The sequence below is a fragment of the Salvelinus namaycush genome, unplaced genomic scaffold (assembly GCF_016432855.1).
Source record: "Salvelinus namaycush isolate Seneca unplaced genomic scaffold, SaNama_1.0 Scaffold165, whole genome shotgun sequence".
In the NCBI taxonomy this organism is placed as follows: Eukaryota; Metazoa; Chordata; class Actinopteri; order Salmoniformes; family Salmonidae; genus Salvelinus; species Salvelinus namaycush.
In genome coordinates, this window is record NW_024058397.1 from 111,320 (window position 1) to 126,853 (window position 15,534).

General features: G+C 41.2%; 1 pseudogene; it reads left to right on the forward strand.

Annotated features, from left to right (window-relative positions):
• The first annotated feature begins 604 nt into the window (after positions 1–604).
• Positions 605–6,572, forward strand: LOC120037251 (annotated as a pseudogene).
• The last annotated feature ends 8,962 nt before the right edge of the window (positions 6,573–15,534 follow it).

The window sequence follows — 15,534 nt, forward strand, 5'->3', positions numbered from 1 at the left end:
TTATCCCACCAGCCTCCACTGATATCAGATATCCACATCATATGCTGTAGCAATCTGGTGCCCGACAGCACAGTTGATGATGTGGCATGCAACCCTTGGTTGATGCAATGACACTCCTGAGCAGGGAACCACGATCATACTTTAGCCCCAGCTAACACACCTGACTCAAATAATCAACTAATGATGGTCTTCAGGTTAGAATGTAATTAGTTGAATCAGGTGTTTTAGCTGTAGGGCTGGGGGAAAAGTGTGACACCAATCAGGCCCCAGAGAATTGGAGTTGCCCATCCCTGGTGTACAGGAACTGGTCCATCTGGTCCCAACACACTGCAGAATGTCAACTGTAGAATGATAACCATGTTTAGAATGTAATTTGACACCCCCTATATGAGTACATTATGTTCACCTGATGCTGGTTACGTTGTTAGGGAATGTACTTTGTTTTACAACAGTTACACCACATAGCATCACTCTTCTTATAGTTCACATTGTTTTAAAGTGAAATAGCTGAGAAGAAATTCCAATTAATTTTATGTGGACTTAGTTTTTCTAATGAGGTCATTGTCTGTTTCTGATTGTTTTCGATTGGCCGACTGTAGAAGCGATGGAACGAGGAAGAGGAGGGACTCTGAAGATTCTGTTCCTGTTGACACTCTGTCTGCTAACCTTCACTTGTCACTGTGAAGGTACAGAACACACACCCACGTACACACATGCGTGCACGTACACACACCAGGGCCATGCACAGACCTTTCAGGGGCAGGTGCTCAAAATAAAAAATAAAACCAAATGCCTCTGTAGTGTACATTTTAATCATAGGCCTATTTATTTCTGCAACAACACACTCAGTTCAGTGCCTCCTAAAGACATGATTGACATGGGGAAAAGAGGGCGGGCTATCAGCTGATCATTGATGTTGATGATTGATGTTCATCTGCTGGTTAGCTTTATTTATTTTACTGATTGTAATTTACCTCTGTCTTTTCTTCCTCTCTCTCTCTGCTCCTATCAGCCAATGAGACAGGTCTTTTCTTCCTCTCTCTCTGCTCCTATCAGCCAATCAGACTGAAGTATTGTCTTCCTCTCTCTCTCTCTCTCTGCTCCTTTCAGCCAATCAAACTGAAAAAGGATGATGATGTAGTCTAAATCAAATGTTAAATATATGTTATGCTGCTGTAGCAGTACTGTTGATATTTAAACTAGGTAGCTAGCTACACACACTCCATCGGTGACCACATCTCTCAAGCCATTCATGTTTGGATACTGGCCGTGTGCCAACTCCTTACAGGGCAGACTGGGAAACAAGCGTAACCAACAAACAGGGTGGGGAGTGGTGAACTTGACGACAACTTGCGAGCAGTGGGTTCTGAACAAGTACAAAAAATATATTTTTGGGTAAATTATACCACCACCCAAAAGGGTGATTTAGAGACTGGAAGGACAAAGGGGCATGTGCTCTGCACGGTTAGAATCTGACACACACACACATTTCATTAGGTTTTCATCAAGACAATCACTATCAACTCAAGCACTTCTTGTCTGTTTTCACAGATTCAGGGCAGCCCTCTGATCTGAGGATAGTTTTAGTAGGGAAGACTGGAGCAGGGAAGAGTGCAACAGGAAACACCATCCTGGGGAGAAAGGTGTTTAGAGATGCCTTCTCCCCTGAGTCTGTGACTGTTCATTGTAAGAAACAGAGTGGAATGGTGGATGGGAGGAAGATTGATGTCATCGACACCCCGGGGCTCTATGACACAACACTGTCTGAAGAAGAGATGAAAAGTGAAATAGAAAATGCCATCTACATGTCAGTTCCAGGACCCCACGCCTTCCTGCTGGTGATCAGACTGGGGAGGTTCACAGAGGAGGAGAGGAACACTGTGAAGTGGATCCAGGAGAACTTTGGAGAAGAAGCCTCAAAGTACACCATCATTCTGTTCACTCATGGAGACCAGCTGGAGGACATATCATTGGTGGACTTTCTAATGGATAGTGAGGAGCTTATGAAACTCGTCAAGGTCTTTAAGGGCAGACATCATGTCTTCAATAATAAAAATAAGAATGACAACAATCAGGTCCCAAAGCTGCTGAAGAAGATAGATGAGATGGTGATGAAGAATGGAGGACAACACTACACCAACAAGATGTACCAGGAGGTTCAGAGGAAGATCGAAAAGGAGGAGGAGAGGAAGAAACAGGAGAAGAAGGAGAGAGAACAGGAGGAGAGGGAGAAACAGGAAGAGAAGGGGAGAGAGGAGGAGAGGAAGAAACGGGAGGAGATGAGGAAGAATAAATCAAAGGACCTACCGGGAAAAGTTGTGGGATTGGTAGCAACTGTTGTCACAGCAATGGTAGCAGGACCAGCAGCAATTCCAGTCGGAATTGCTGTACTTGCAAAAGAGGTGGTTGAAGATGTAGTTGAACATTATCAAGATTCTCAGTAAGTAAAGATGAGGAAGAGGAGGCAGTGTGAAGTACCACTCTCTTCCTCATCTTAATGTCAAGTAGTAGCAGTAGATTAATACTGTACAATGACAACCATCAGGGATTGTTCAACACTTTCTAATATGGTCAGTTAATTACCATGTTTACCATTCAAAGGCTCAGGGATAGTAACATACGAGGCTGTTCAGAAAAAATGTGTTCTCCCTCTACCCTCCCTCCCTGGTCTGTGTTCTCCCTCCCTGGTGTGTGTACTCCCTCCCTGGTCTGTGTTCTCCCTCTACCCTCCCTCCCTGGTCTGTGTTCTCCCTTCCTGGTCTGTGTTCTCCCTCTCTGGTCTGTGTTCTCCCTCCCTGGTCTGTGTTCTCCCTCCCTGGTCGGTGTTCTCCCTCTATACTCCCTCCCTGGTCTGTGTTCTCCCTCCCTGGTCTGTGTACTCCCTCTATCCTCCCTCCCTGGTCTGTGTTCTCCCTCTATCCTCCCTCCCTGGTCTGTGTACTCCCTCTATCCTCCCTCCCTGGTCTGTGTTCTCCCTCTACTCTCCCTCCCTGGTCTGTGTTCTCCCTCTATCCTCCCTCCCTGGTCTGTGTTCTCCCTCTACCCTCCCTCCCTGGTCTGTGTTCTCCCTCTATCCTCCCTCTCTGGTCTGTGTTCTCCCTCTAGCCTCTCTACCCTCCCTCTACCCTCCCTCCCTGGTCCGTGTTCTCCCTCTAGCCTCCCTCTACCCTCCCTCCCTGGTCTGTGTTCTCCCTCTACCCTTCCTCCCTGGTCTGTGTTCTCTCTCTATCCTCCCTCCCTGGTCTGTGTTCTCCCTATACCCTCCCTCCCTGGTCTGTGTTCTCCCTCTACCTTCCCTCCCTGGTCTGTGTTCTCCCTCTACCCTCCCTCTACCCTCCCTCCCTGGTCTGTGTTCTCCCTCTACCCTCCCTCCCTGGTCTATGTGCTCCCTCTGTTCTTCCTCCCTGGTCTGTGTTCTCCCTCTAGTGTCAGACTTAGGGTAAAACACCATATGATTAACACAGTGAGTAATGTTGTAATATACTGTACTGTACCTCATTACTGTATTTCTACTGTACGCCATTACTGTATTTCTATTGTACTTCATTCCTGTAATTCTACTGTACCTCATTACTGTATTTCCACTGTACCTCATTACTGTATTTCTACTGTACTTCCTAATCCAGGGGAAGGGACTTTCAGACAATTTTTACTGAAACACTTACAATAGAGGAGCTAACAGAGGGATTTTATTGTATAATTACATTTATGTATGTTTATTCCACTCATGGGTATTTGAAAATTTGTCTCAGCAGTTTGTGCATTAAATTGAAAGATAATCGATAATAGTAAAAGATAATAGTCTGCTGCCTCAGTTTGTATGATGGCTATTTGTGTAACGGCATTCGTCTTCCTCCTCGTCTGAGGAGGAGAAGTTTGAAGGATCGGAGGACCAATGCGCAGCGTGGTAATTGTTCATCTTATTTAATGGAAGTGAGATATTTGTACAAATACAAAATAACAAAGTGAAAACCGAAACAGTTCTATCTGGTGCAGACACACAAAGACAGAAAACAACCACCCACCCAAAACACAATAGAACACAGGCTACCTAAATATGGTTCCCAATCAGAGACTAACACCTGCCTCTGATTGAGAACCATATCAGGCCAAACGAGAAACCCCACATAGAAACAGAAAACATAGATCATACCCACCCAGCTCACGCCCTGACCACACTAAAACAAAGAAAATACAAAAGAACTATGGTCAGAACGTGACAATTTGCATATACTCCAGAATGTTATGAAGAGGGATCAGATGAATTGCAATTAATTGCAAAGTCCTTCTTTCCATGCAAATGAACTGAATCCCCAAAAAACATTTCCACTGCATTTCAGCCCTGCCACAAAAGGACCAGCTGACATCATGTCAGTGATTCTCTCGTTAACACAGGTGTGAGTGTTGACGAGGACAAGGCTGGAGATCACTCTGTCATGCTGATTGAATTCGAATAACAGACTGGAAGCTTCAAAAGGAGGGTGGTGCTTGGAATCATTGTTCTTCCTCTGTCACCCATGGTTACCTGCAAGGAAACACGTGCCGTCATCATTGCGTTGCACAAGAAGGGCCTCACAGGCAAGTATATTGCTGCCAGTAAGATTGCACCTAAATCAACCATTTATTGGATCATCAAGAACTTCAAGGAGAGCGGTTCAATTGTTGTGAAGAAGGCTTCAGGGCGCCCAAGAAAGTCCAGCAAGCGCCAGGATCGTCTCCTAAAGTTGATTCAGCTGCGGGATCGGGGCACCACCAGTACAGAGCTTGCTCAGGAATGGCAGCAGGCAGGTGTGAGTTCATCTGCACACAGTGAGGCGAAGACTTTTGGAGGATGGCCTGGTGTCAAGAAGGGCAGCAAAGAAGCCACTTCTCCTCAGGAAAAACATCAGGGACAGACTGATATTCTGACAAAGGTACAGGGATTGGACTGCTGAGGACTGGGGTAAAGTCATTTTCTCTGATGAATCCCCTTTCCGATTGTTTGGGGCATTTGGAAAAAAGCTTGTCCGGAGAAGACAAGGTGAGCGCTACCATCAGTCCTGTGTCATGCCAACAGTAAAGCATCCTGAGACCATTGCTTCTCAGCCAAGGGAGTGGGCTCACAATTTTGCCTAAGAACACAGCCATGAATAAAGAATGGTACCAACACATCCTCCAAGAGCAACTTCTCCCAACCATCCAGGAACAGTTTGGTGACGAACAATGTCTTTTCCAGCATGATGGAGCACCTTGCCATAAGGCAAAATAACTAAGTGGCTCGGTGAACAAAACATCAATATTTTGGGTCCATGGCCAGGAAACTCCCCAGACCTTAATCCCATTGTGAACTTGTGGTCAATCCTCAAGAGGCGGTTGGACAAACAAAAACCCAAATTCTGACAAACTACAAGCATTGATTATGCAAGAATGGGCTGCCATCAGTCAGGATGTGGCCCAGAAGTTAATTGACAGCATGCCAGGGCGGATTACAGAGGTCTTGAAAAGAAGGGTCAACACTGCAAATATTGATTCTTTGCATCAACTTCATGTAAATGTAAATAAAAGCCTTTAACACTTATGAAATGCTTGTAATTATACTTCAGTATTCCGTAGTAACATCTGACAAAAATATCTAAAGACACTGAAGCAGCAGACTTTGTGAAAATTTATATTTGTGTCAATCTCAAAATTTTTGGCCACGACTGTACAGTGCCTTGCAAAAGTATTCATACCCCCTTGGATTTCTTTAAATTTTATTGTGTTACAAATAATACATATATATATACATATCAATATATATATGTCAACAATCTACAAAATAATACTCTAATGTCAAAGTGGTAGATTTTTTTTTAACCTTTTTTAACCTGTTTTGGCTGCAGGGGCAGTATTGAGTAGCTCTGATAAAAGGTGCCCATTTCAAACGGCCTCGTACTCAATTCTTGCTCGTACAATATGCATATTATTATTACTATTGGATAGAAAACACTCTCTAGTTTCTAAAACCGTTTGAATTATATCTGTAAGTAAAACAGAACTCATTTGGCACAAACTTCCTGACCAGGAAGTGGAAAGTCTGAAATCGAGGCTCTCTTCTAAGTCCTGCCTATAAATGGGCATGATACCTATTAGTATACATGCATGTCATACACCTTTCCCTGGTTGTCAAGAGGCAGTGAGAGAAGAAATGGGGTGTTTATCATGGTCTGAGATGGAATACGTCTTCTTGGAATGACGTGTCACCGATTTCCTGTTTTCAGGAAGGCGCGAGGAGGACAGTGGGATTGCCTTTTGAAAAGCTGTCGTTATAGACGACTACTATCTCCGGCTTTGATTTTATTTGATACATGTGACAATATCATCGTAAAGTATGTTTTTTCAATATAGTTTAATCAGATTATTGAAATTTTTTCGGGAGTTTTGCCGTGTTCCGTTCTCTGAGTTTGTTGACATGGAGAGATTTGTGCCACTTGGCTAGTGTGCTTGCTAAATCGAGAGGGAAAGTGGCCGTTCTAAATCCAAACAACGATTGTTCCCAACAAAGGACCCCTTGTACAACATTCTGATGGAAGATCAGCAAAAGTAGGAAACATTTTATGATGCTATTTCATATATCTGTCGTACATGTGAACTAGTCGTCGGCGCCCAGCTTTTGGGTACTCTAGCTATACCGAAGCTGTATGTCGAAATGAAGTTATTTTTAGAATTCTAACACGGCGATTGCATTAAGAACTAGTGGATCTATCATTTCCTATACAACATGTATTTTTTAGTTATGTTTATGAATAGCTATTTGGTCAGAATATGTGTGTCAGAAAAAGTGTCAGAAAAAAATCAGGACGTTGTGGGAAAAAGTAGCTAAGTTAGCACAATGTATAACCATTGATTTCAGCTCTAAATATGCACAATTTCGAACAAAACATAAGTGTATGTATAACCTGATGTTATAGGACTGTCATCTGATGAAGAATATCAAGGTTAGTCAAAAATTATATATCTTTTACTGGTTTGTTACGATCGCTAACTTTTACTGCTGGGAAATGGCTTGTGTTTCTGGCTATTGTGGTAAGCTAATATAACGCTATATTGTGTTTTCGCTGTAAAACACTTAATAAATCGGAAATATTGTCTGGAATCACAAGATGCCTGTCTTTCATTTGCTGTACACTATGTATTTTTCAGAAATGTTTTATGATGAGTATTTAGTTATTTGGCGTTGGTGTCTGTAATTATTCTGTCTGCTTTCGGTGCAATTTCTGATTGTAGCTGCAATGTAAACTATGATTTATACCTGAAATATGCATATTTTTCAAACAAAACATAGATTTATTGAATAACATGTTATAAGACTGTCATCTGATGAAGTTGTTTGTTGGTTAGTTTGGTTGGTTGGTTCTTGGTTAGTTAGGTTGGCTTTGTGCATGCTACCTGTGCTGTGAAAAATGTCTGTCCTTTTTTGTATTTGGTGGTGAGCTAACATAAATATACGTGCTGTTTTCGCTGTAAAACATTTTAAAAATCGGACATGTTGGCTGGATTCACAAGATGTGTACCTTTCATTTGCTGTATTGGACTTGTTAACCTTTTGTCAATAGGGGGAGCAGTTAGCATTTATTTTTTCTGGGTGTTGCCAAATTAAACTGCCTCGTACTCAATTCTTGCTCGTACAATATGCATATTATTAATTCTATTGGATAGAAAACACTCTCTAGTTTCATATACCGTTGGAATTATGTCTGTGGGTGACCCAGAACTCTTTCTACAGCGAAATCCATGACAGGTACTGCGAAGGTCTGAGAGCGAAGCTCTGGTCTCAGATCAGTTTTAAAGGTCTGTGTGTATCCTATGGAACGACATGAACTGCACCCGCCTTCCCCTGGATGTCAGTAACCAATGAGAAGTGGAATGGGCCTTCTACGTAGCTCTCAGAGTTTATAAAAGGCCAAGGAGTGAGGTGCGCCTTCCTTTCGACGCTGACTATTGCGCAGAGAAGGACCTCAGGATGCCATTTTCAAACGCTCAGTTATCAACCTTAGATGTATCCGTCTGTAATTTAATTCGATATAGGTGTTAGAAACATCATAACGAAGCTATTTTAAACCGAGTTATATCAGATTATGCGAGTATATTGCTATTTTTCGGAATTTCCTCAGTATTGCGTCTTGAGGATTTGGACACGTTGGGGCAAAATAGCTATTGTTAGCTATTGCTGCTATATCAGAAGTTGAATGCAACGTTTTACAACCAAGCAACGATTCTTTTGGACAAAGGACCACTTGGCCAAGATTCTGATGGAAGCTCGTCGAAAAGTAAGAGCTATTTATGATGTTATTCCGTTTTTATGTGGAAAAATGTAAACTCAATAATGGCGATTAGTGACGCCATTATTGCGGCACTAGTCTGGCTGTAACGCACACTGTATGTCTAGTAACGTTAATTTTAAAAATCTAACTCAGCGGTTGCATTAATAACTAATGCATCTTTCATTTCATGTCCAACCTGTATTTTTTTAGTCAAGTTTATGTATAGTTTTCGATAAAAATAGTTGTATTTTAAAGATGGCGCCGGGCAGATTGCTTGAGTAGTTTGACACTATTTCCATTGTGTAAGCACGATTTGTGCCGCTAAATATGCACATTTTCGATCAAACTCTATATGGATTGTGTAATATGATGTTACAGGAGTGTCATCGGAAGAATTCTGAGAAGGTTAGTGAAAAAATTAATGTATTTTGGTGATGATAACGCTATAGCTCATTTTGCCTTGAATCGATGCTCGGGTAACGTTTGCAAATGTGGTATGCTAATATAACGATTTATTGTGTTTTCGCTGTAAGACACTTTGAAAATCTGAAATATTGTCTGAATTCACAAGATCTGTGTCTTTCCATTGCTGTGAGCTGTGTATTTTTAAGAAATGTTTTATGATGAGTAAATTGGTAATACACGTTGCTCTCTGTAGTAATTCTAGTCGCTTTGGGGAGATTTGTGATGGTGGCTGCAATTGCAAACTATGATTTCTACCTGAAATATGCACATTTTTCTAACAAAACCTATGCTATACAATAAATATGCTATCAGACTGTCATCTGATGAGGTAGTAAAAAAAATGGTGTCTTTTGCTAACGTGGTTAGCTACTAGATTTACAGATTGTGTCTTCCCTGTAAAACATTTTAAAAATCAGAAATGGTGGCTAGATTCACAAGAAGTGTATCTTTCATCTGGTGTCTTGGACTTGTGATTTAATGATATTTAGAAGCTACAATTTACTTGTGACGCTATGCTGGCTATGCTAGTCAGTGGGGGGGTGGTGGGGGGTGCTCCCGGATCCGGGTTTCAGAGGCAGTAAAAGGTAATGTGTGAAAGTTAAATATTTCTAAAAAATATATTTTGAATTTCGCGCCCTGCACTTGAAGTGGCTGTTGTCATATTGTGGGCGGCCTCGGGCTTGCAGCCAGAAGAAGTTTTAAAGATGAATACAAATTAAATAACACAAATATAAATTAATAATAATATTATATATATTTCTCACAAATATAGTCATGACATGTCACACCCTGGCCATAGAGAGGCATTGATTCTCTATGTTGGTTAGGTGTGACTAGGGTGGGCATTCTAGTTTCTTTATTTCTATGTTTTCTGTTTCTATGTTTTGGCCGGGTATGGTTCTCAATCAGGAACAGCTGTCTATCGTTGTCTCTGATTGGGAATCATACTTAGGCAGCCTGTTTTTTCACCTTAGTTGTGTGTAGTTGTCTGTGTTAGTGGCCTGTATAGCCCTAGTCAGCTTCACGGTCGTTTTTGTTGTTTCTTGGTTTTGTTGGCGACATTCATAATAATAAGAAATGCACGCTCACCACTCTGCACCTTGGTCCGGTCATTTCCCTGACGACGTTCGTGACATTACATAAGTAATCAGCTCCAATAAAGAAATCAGAAATAAAGAACATCTCAATAAAGAAAGAGTTAATAAAGAAAAACCCTTGAAAGGAAAGGGGGATACCTAGTCAGTTGTACAACTGAATGCATTCAACTGAAATGTGTCTTCCGCATTTAACCCAACCCCTCTGAAATAACCCGAAAGGTTGCTGGATCGAATCTCAGAGCTGACAAGGTAAAAACCTTTCGTTCTGCCTCTGAACAAAACACTGTTTCCCCGAATGAGTATGTGTGAGTACACAGAGAGTGTTTATCTGGTCAATATGGCAGAGTATTATGTCTGTTGTCTGGAAACAGTGTGTTATATGTGAAAATGTGACCGTATTATAAAATGTATTTTAATGTTTAAGGACTCTTGGAAGATTAGTCTGAATGAGGACTAAAAGAGATCCTAATAAAATCTAATCAAATATGTGTGTGGTAGAGCCCAGAGGTCTGTGATGGTGTGTTCATTCCTCTGTCATACACACAGACTGACCAGACTGTCTCACTGGAGCACAGCTCAGCACAGAGGAGTGGGAGGAGAGCAGCACTCAGCTGGGCTGGGTACTATGTCTCTCTCTCACACACACACACACACACACACACACACACACACACACACACACACACACACACACACACACACACACACACACACACACACACACACTTCTGTCACCTATGAATTCCCGAAAACATCAGTAGCGATATCATTAGGTTTGGCAGCAGGATCCATTTCACTGGACACTGACTTCTGATAGGGAGGGGAAAGCAACTAATGATTCGGATGAAGAATCTACGTTTTCTGAAAATGTCTACAAATGAACAGTAGTGTAAACTTCTCTGTCACTTCAGATTCAGATCAACTTTATTATCCCACCAGGGGGAAATTCATGTGGTCACGTGCTTAAAAAGACAGTACATAAAACATGAAAACACAGAAACTACACAAAATAATTAATTCAAAGTGCTATAGCTAAAGTCTCTTTCCCCTTGTCCGGGGGATGAGTATGTCCTGTAAAAACTTTTCAAGTTTTAGGAGGGTGAGTTTTCTGCACAGGTTGGTGTCTGATTCTTGATCTATATACCAATTATCCTTCTTGCAGTCTTAATCAAGCACGGAAACTTGACTTGGTCTTGCACTCGCATGTTTCCGAACACGCAGATCAGACTAAAGGACAGCACACTCTGCAGGACAGATTTATAGAACATATCAGACTAAAGGACAGCACACTCTGCAGGACAGATTTATAGAACATATCAGACTAAAGGACAGTACTCTCTGCAGGACAGATTTATAGAACATATCAGACTAAAGGACAGTACTCTCTGCAGGACAGATTTATAGAACATATCAGACTAAAGGACAGTACTCTCTGCAGGACAGATTTATAGAACATATCAGACTAAAGGACAGCACCCTCTGCAGGACAGATTTATAGAACATATCAGACCAAAGGACAGCACACTCTGCAGGACAGATTTATAGAACATATCAGACTAAAGGACAGCACCATCTGCAGGACAGATTTATAGAACAGATCAGACTAAAGGACAGCACACTCTGCAGGACAGATTTATAGACAATATCAGACTAAAGGACAGTACACTCTGTAGGACAGATTTATAGAACATATCAGACTAAAGGACAGCACCCTCTGCAGGACAGATTTATAGAACATATCAGACTAAAGGACAGTACACTCTGTAGGACAGATTTATAGAACATATCAGACTAAAGGACAGCACCCTCTGCAGGACAGATTTATAAAACGTTTGGAAGATATGGCGGTTGACATTAAAATGGTTCTGTTTGCGTAAAAAAAACATTCTCTGTTGCAATTACTTTATCTTTGCAAAGGCATAGTCATTTCGATTCCCAGGTACTTATATCTGGTCACTCTATCCACTGATTCCCCATTGATCTTCGAAGGGGGTAGTAGAGTTTTGTTCCTTCTGAAATCATTTTCCATCTCTTTTGTTTTCTTAACGTTTATTTCAAGAAAGTTATTTACACATCACTGGATGAATTTTGCCGCTTCTCTGTCAAAACCTTGAAGTGAGGCTTGGTCTGGGTGGAGGAAACCCACAACAGCAGTGTCATCTGAATATTTAAAACACTTATGGGCTGAGTCAGAGGCTTGTCAACAGTGTGTACAGTATCGGTGAAAGTACCCAACCTTGAGGGGCTCCCGTATTCACAGTTCTAGGTGTAAAGATGGCGGAGTTAAACTTCACTTGTTGAGTACGGTTCACAAGGAAACTATTAATTAATCCACTTGATCAGTAGAGAGTTGACATCCAAATTCACCAGTTTATCCACCAGTAGGTGGGGTTGGATGGTGTTAAACGCGTTTTAAGTCAATGAATAACATTTTCACTAGGCTACTTGCCTTTTCTAAATGTTGGTAGATATTGTTCAGCATGACCAGTAACGCATCATCAACACTCATGGAGGCACAGTAGGCCAATTGGTTTGAGTCTAATTGGGATGAGAGACCAGAGAGAATATGTTTTTGAAATATAATTTTTTCAAAACATTTCATAGGTACAGATGACAAGTGTACAGGTTGGTGGATTTACAGGGCGTAAATCGTTATTTTCTTTTGGCCTGTTGTTTTTAGGTATTGGGACAATCAGCGACTTCTTCCATAAGTCTGGAATTATCCCACGGTTCAGTGACAGCTGGAACAGCTTCTGGAATGGTAATGCGAGCTGGTCTGTTACATGCCTGAAGTGCCTTGCTGCTGACGCCGTCTGGACCATATGATTTTCGTGGGTTGACACGTTGAAAGTATTTCTTGACGTCATTCACAGAGATCTGTATATCAACAGCTGGTAAGCTGTCTATACTTTCCACGCCACCTACCGCAGCGATGTAAAATCACACGTCAAACCTACAATAGAAACTGTTCAAATCATTTGCAAAAGCAAGGTCATTTTTGACGGTCATGCAATGTCTCTTTGGTTTGTAGCCTGTGATGGTTTGTAGCCCTTGCCAGGCTTTCCTACCGTCCTTGAAGAGGTTTTCTAATTTGTCTTTGTATGCTGCCTTAATTTTGCTTTTAATTTGCCTCTGAATATTTTTCGTTTCCTCTTTACTGCCACCAGATTTAATCACAATTTTTTTCTGGTTGAGGAGCTCTTTTAATTCCTGAGTTACCCACGGTTTATTATTGGGGAAGATCTTAACTTTCTTTTTTGGAATAATGAGATCTTCACAGAAACTAACGTACTCAGAGACGATATCTGCTGCCTCTTCCAGGTCATCGGCTCTGTCCATCAGGGCCGCCTAGTCAGTGGACTCAAAACAGACCTGGAGGGCTTCAGGAGTCCAGCTTTTAATCTCCACCTTTTTAGCCTTCTCTTGTGGCAGACGTGCTTTGTAGACTGGGATGAGCTGAACCATGTTATGATCCGAACCCCCAAGATTGGGTAGTGTCTTAGAAAATATTACACCTGGGGTGTAACCCTAACAGAGGTCCAGACACTTGTTTAGGTCACTGTCTTTTGTTTTAACACACAATTATTTCTGAAGGAAAAATATACAAATATATGCAAGCTATTGTGAGGAGTTTGTAATAAATACTTTTTAACAACTGAACTCATCATTATACTTTGACTGTTTTCCCCTATTTGGTCTGATGGGTCCTTCGATTGGTGACCTTGAACACAACACTAGATGAGAAGGCCAGTGTTTCTCAACCTTTTTCAGTTACTGTACCACCAAGTACATTCTGCTCAGCCCGGATTACCTCTGAAGTAAACCATCATTAAATTTTACCGGTAAATAATGAGTCTTCTCGCGTACCCCCTTTAGAAAGGCCAAGTACCCCCTTTAGAAAGGCCAAGTACCCTTAGGGGTCCATCAGCCCTGGTTGAGAACCACTGGTGTAGGTCTACTGTAGGGACAGAGTCCTGGTTGATATCCACTGGTGTAGGTCTACTGTAGGGACAGAGTCCTGGTTGATATCCACTGGTGTAGGTCTACTGTAGGGACAGAGTCCTGGTTGATATCCACTGGTGGAGGTCTACTGCAAGGGGCAAGGGTAGAGACAGGTAGAGTCTGATTTAACCTAACACAGCTAAAATAGAGTAAAATAGATGACTGTGCGGGGTCCCAAAAAGTTTCTTTCAGACCCTGCTGAGGGTGTCTTCTTGTGGAAGAATGGTGTCACATCTCTCTAATAGACAGACACTTGTAGAATCTATGCCAAGGCACATTGAAGCAGTTTTGGCGTCTTGTGGTGGCCCAACGTCCTATTAAGACTCATTATGTTGGTGTTTCCTTTATTTTGTCAGTTACCTGTAAGGTCCAGCTAATAGCTTCACCTCTCAGCAGGCGACAACAATTAACAGATTTGTGCAACTACACTAACAGTGACTATTCAACTTAACAACCTTACTAACTAAATTATGTACAACAATTACATTAGAAAAACTAGGCAACTAATAACCTGAGTGCCAGTCTGTTTGTGCTATCTTTACAGCTACTTGTCACTCATTGGCATGGCTTGATAGTGATCAATGGAGTTGGAAAGGGCACAAACAGATCTGGGACCAGGGTAGACAACTACATCGTTACATTTTAAAATGCTGTAAAAAAAAAACACAAAAAAAAATCAATCATATACCTTTTCCCCTAAAGGTGTCAGACACATTTAATTTTACTCAGAGATTTGGTATACCTTCTGACTCTGGGCAGACAGCCAAAGTTAATTTGTAAGGAGGAGGTTGATATGCAGCGACACCCAATCAGAATTCATCCGCTGCCTGTCCTGAATTGAATTATCTATGCCTAGCAACACTCGCCCATTGGCTACAAATGACTAGTTACGAGGAAAACGAAACCTAACTGAATATAGGCTCTCACAGTCACAACAGGGGACAACAATCAACAGATCAGTACAACGACACTAAAAGTGAGTATTCAACTTAACTACCTCACTAATTAAATGTACAACAATCAACAGTTTTTTAACAACTATAGTTCGGCATTAAGTAAACATTTATTTGATACCAGGTCTGTTGACCTTCATGCATAAATAACCATGTTTAGAATGTAATTTGATCTTGATACATGTTATGGGAACATTATGTTGACCTGGGAAGGGAATGTACTGTGTTTAACGACAGTTATACCACATAGCATTACAATTTTTTTGCGTTTAGATTTTTAGAAAGAAAAATTGATGAGACAAATTATAATTAAGTGATAATGACGGACAAGGCAGTGTTAATGGCACGGGTGTTGTTAGGTGTTGCAAATCATGTCACAATGCCAATATATCCTCCAAACACCGGCTTCCAGGGCATTAAAACTTTTATACAATGTGTTACCAACATATTAAAATAATGATTGGCATATTTTAATTAAAAAGGTTAATTTGATGAATTGATTCATACTATTTCATCCTTCCATGAGATATAGTCCCCACACATCTAGGACAGATATACCACATATCATTACTCTCTTTATAGTCTCCACACATCTAGACAGTTATACCACATATCATTACTCTCTTTATAGTCTCCACACATCTATGATTACTACCTCTACAGTTATACCACATATCATTACTCTCTTTATAGTCTCCACACATCTAGGACAGTTATACCACATATCATTACTCT